The following is a 5,000-nucleotide window of genomic DNA, read 5'->3' on the forward strand; positions in this document are numbered from 1 at the left end:
TCTAGGGTAATTAAACGACCAATCTGAAGGCTGTAGTACTGCACTCTATGACACAAGCATAGGTGTATGGCTTAGTAATACTTTTAAATCATTTGTTTAAACATATGTAAAAAATGAGAGGATAAAACCTAAAAAAAATCTCCAAAAAATATTTGCTTTCATTAAGACGCGTTATTGTTCTGAACGTATTAATTGAATTTAGGCCTTATCAATTTATGTTACTATAAAGAAAATACGTCGTTAGGAACGTATTGCACAAGTAAAATTACGAAACGAATCATTCTAATCCAGAGCTTCTCTGTGTCCAAGGTTTCGCTCCTCCTACTGCATTTTCTCCATTTCAAATCGTAAACTAATGACTATATTCGTCATTTAATTGTTTTAAATGGTACTGATCCCTGTTTATGAAATAATGTTTCCATGGATAAGAAAATATGATTGCAGACAGATATTCTATTCAGTTACTGCCTACTTTGGTCCCTCGTACAGAACATCACAATGACAAAACTTTAAAATGTTGATTCGCTGTGGCCATTTCATAGAGGCATTTTAAACGTTATTTATGTATACTCACACACAGTACGACTAAAATTCCAGGGCATCCCCGACAGAATTCCTTCCTGGGTGCCAGCTGGCGGCTCCTCACGGGAATTGCTGTTCTAAATCAAGACAGTTCCGAAGCTCCGAAGAATTCGGAAGATTCGAGAAAGTGATTCAACTGATGGCTCAGATTATATTCATTGCAAAGCGCTGAGTCATGGCGAGACAAAATAAGAGGCCAGTATGTCACGTCATGCACGTATGACAGGCATAATTCTACGATTGATATGCATAATAAAAGAGAGAATGTGACTGGGAAGAAAACATAAAGTAATGAATTTCAAATCAATTGTACAGTAGGTCACGGTCTTCAAACCCATGTGTTCGAAAGAAATGCGGAAATGTGAGAACAAATTCTTATACAATCTTCAAATTCAAACTAACCGTGGGATCGAAAATAATGATCTTAAATCTTGTAAATGATAATAACATGAACACATACATCTAAATCCTAAATTCTCCCCGAAAACAAAGGCTCTAAACATAATCAACGGACTAAAGCTCACGGACAAAGTCATCGCTCTAAGATCATACAACATCTATACAAGCCTACAAGACATGTTCAAAGAAAAAACATCTACCCCCCACCGCCCCCCCCCAAAAAGAAACAAAAAAAAAAACCAGGTAGGCCACCACAGAAGTATGTCAGGGTGGAGAGACACCCAATACAACTGAGGGATGACGACCACGATGGCCACTTATAACGGCACTCTTTGGGGATGGTTTCCGTTGATGCTTCGCTGGGCGCGCTGGTCACCCGAGGGAGGGCGGGGGGTGGAGGGTGTAGGGATTCGTGGGTGTAATAAGGTTTGCTACACACTAATAATCCGGCTGAGAAGGTTTGCGAGGGGCTCCTCCCTTGCTGGGGTCTGTGTCGCCGGGTCTCGGGGTTCTACATCATAGTTTATGGGTGTGTCTTTACATCTGTGTCACTGTACTTATTCTCTGCGCATGTGTGTTAATTATTTTTGAATGCCTGTAATCATGTACTCTATTCTCTATAACAGCTTTGCCTTTGTCTCTATTTCTACAAAACTGTTTCCTTCACTGTAATTTTAGTACCTTAATGTCGGAATTCCCCATAACATTATTCGACCAAGTGACACATTTCTTACTGTCATAACGCAGCCTCTGCACGCACACTGACAGTCCAAGGGAAATGGGCGATTATTGCTGTGACTGGGTATGATGAAAACATATGTGAGCATTTTAATTCTGAATACATCTTGTGGTCTCATAATCTTCGAAGAGCTCAGTTCTCACCTATCCATCCATGAGGTAGTATCAAAATGAAACAAACGAAATGAAGTGTCGGTTAGGAAGAAGAAAAAAAATAAAGAAAGATATTCATGCTTGAGGTCCCATAAACGTCATCTCTCCTTTCACACGATAAATAACCTACGATCCCACACACCTACCAATATTTATTTTTTTCTGTGCAGCGCTAATTCTGTGCAGCGTACAACCTGACGCGAAACAGACTGGAAAAGGAAGACAAAATGACACGAGGATCGTAGTTTATGAAACCCGACCACCGGAAGCGAAGGGAGTGGGTAGGGGTGGGGGGACGGATGGGGGGAGGGAAGGAAAGAGAGAGGGAAATGGGTAAGTGTGCGGGAAGTGTAGGAAGCGGGGAGGGAGAGGGAAATAGGGAAGGGGGTAGTGGGAAATTGGGTAGGGGAGAGGGTATTTGGTGAATGAGAGCAGAGGGAAATGGGTAAGTGGGAGTGGAGAGAAAGGTGTTACTGTGTGCTGAGTCATGCTGTTACGCGTTACAACGACTTACGGTGTCGTTAGAGAAGTGTGTCGGATGCGTTGTTTCCTAGATTTAAAAGATTCCCACCAGTACGTCGGTGACCCTGAAAAGACACACACACACACACACTTACACATATATATATATATATATAATATATATAATATATATGAGTGTGTATATAAATAAACACACACACACACACACACACACACACACATATATATATATGAATATGAATATATATATATGTATATATATATATATGTGTGTGTTTGTGTGTGTGTGTGTGTGTGTGTGTGTGTGTGTTTATTTATATACACACTCATATATATTATATATATTATATATATATGTGTAAGTGTGTGTGTGTGTGTATGTGTGTGTGTGTGTGTGTGTGTGTGTGCGTGTTCATTTATATACACATATATATTATAGACATATATATGTGTGTGTGTGTGTGTGTGTGTGTGTGTGCGTGTGTGTGTGTGTGCGAGTGTGTGCGCGTGTGTGTGTGTGTGTCTGTGTGTGTGTATGTGTGCGTGTGTGTATGTGTGTGTGTGTGTGTGTGTGTATGCGTGCGTGCGTGCGAGTGTGTATTTATATATATATATAGATAAGTAGGTAGATAAATGGATAGATCTATATATGTATATGCACATATATACATATATATGTATAAGCACATATATACATATATATGTATATATACATACATATGTATATGTACACAATATATGCATATATACAAACATATATATACAATATATGTATATATACATGTATATGTATATGTATATATACATATCCCTATATCTATCTATTTATCTATGCACACGCACACACACACACACACACACACACACACACACACACACACACACACACACACATATACATATATCCATATACATACACACACACACATATACACATCATGATTGTGCTCTGCACAGTGAAGAAAAACAAACAAGACTGTTAAGAGGAGGGACCGCCTCTTCACTAATTCCGTTAATGGCTAGGACAGGTTAAATTATGCTAAATCCGGTGAATCACATAGTTCCTTACAGCGTACAGGGTGTCTCTCCCCACAAGCGCGTCGCCCGAATTGGCTCACTATTTACAAGGTCGCTGGAATCACTCGGCAAGCAAAGTTCATCTATGCTTTATTTTCGTGGCAATTTGCCACACTGCCGATGACAAATGGGTGAAAATTAGTCATGCTATTCATCTCAATCACCTATAGGCCCTCTCTGATAGTAGGGCTGTAGTTGTTGATTAATAGGTTCCTAGGCCTCTTATACATGCGTGAGTAATGTAGGTGTATGTAATTTTGTACAGAGAATGACGAAGAAAAAGAAGAAAATGAATTACAAATTTCGGTAAATAACATGTAAAGGAAAACGAAAATAAGCAAATCATCAAACAAATATGCAACGACGTAATACTTTATCGGAAAGCAAATCGCAAATCAAAATAAAATTTTAGAACTTCGAGATATTTTCACCAACGATAAATCGCATTTTAAAATAGTATCTTAAAAGATTACCGCGAGACGAAAAACACAGTTAATTGTGGTTGTTTTGGTGTGCGGCCTAAGCCCCCCCCCCCCCCCCCCCCCCCTCCTTTTAGAACTTCGAGATATTTTCACCAACGATAAATCGCATTTTAAAATAGTATCTTAAAAGATTACCGCGAGACGAAAAACACAGTTAATTGTGGTTGTTTTGGTGTGCGGCCTAAGCCCCACCCCCCCTCCTTCCCACTAGCACTCTAGCGAAAACCGCTACTGAAAGCCACGGCGCTTCTTCCGCCTTCCGAGGAGCGTGGGGAAGGGGCGTGGGGAGGGGGCGTGGGGAGGGGGAGACGGGTCATGTAAGCCGATGGAGCGATGGGCGGGGTGGGGGTGGGGGGTAGCTATCCCCATTAAGATTTTTTCTAACGGCTTAATAGATTTTCATTAATTTCGGAGGAGTGCGGTAACCATTTCTCCGCCCGAGGGGAAAGAGCGGGCGGGTCAAATAGGCCTGGGGAAGGGGAGGCAACTCTTCGGCGCGAGGGCGAGGTAAGTGGGTATGGCAGTCATACCACAATCACCTCATCAGACATGTCCGGTTAACAACAAAAATTTGCATATTCATACAGATTGGCATCAACAATAGTTTCGTTGCGTTGACGCGGTGTTTGAAAATAACATTTTCTTTTAAAATATCTATGACCTAAAGTAATATTCGTTGAATAAACTACCTCCTAAAAAAACACAAAAAAACGTATACACGCACACGCATAACGAGCGCGCGCAGCACACAAAATTATGCCTAAATTGTTGCTTATAAGGAAATTCGCCAGAACAGCGGGTGTTGCGCGAAAGAGTGAGCGCCACAAATTGCCGGTCAAGCAGCGGTTCCCCCGAGGCCTCTGTCCTTCCTACGGCGAGCGTCAGCCGGCGTCGTTGCTACAGGAGGAAGCCCTTCAGGAATCTGCGTTTTGGTCACTCCTCGGCCGGGAAAGCAACGGGCGGCGCCATCTTTTGAACATTTGAACTCTCTGTACAGGTTACCTATTCCTCATTTTAAAACAATTCTTGTGGGTCGTATCATCGCTGCGCATCAGTGTGGGCGAGACCGTGCGTGTGAGAATGCCG

Source organism: Penaeus chinensis, chromosome 43, assembly GCF_019202785.1.
Source record: "Penaeus chinensis breed Huanghai No. 1 chromosome 43, ASM1920278v2, whole genome shotgun sequence".
Lineage (NCBI taxonomy): Eukaryota > Metazoa > Arthropoda > Malacostraca > Decapoda > Penaeidae > Penaeus > Penaeus chinensis.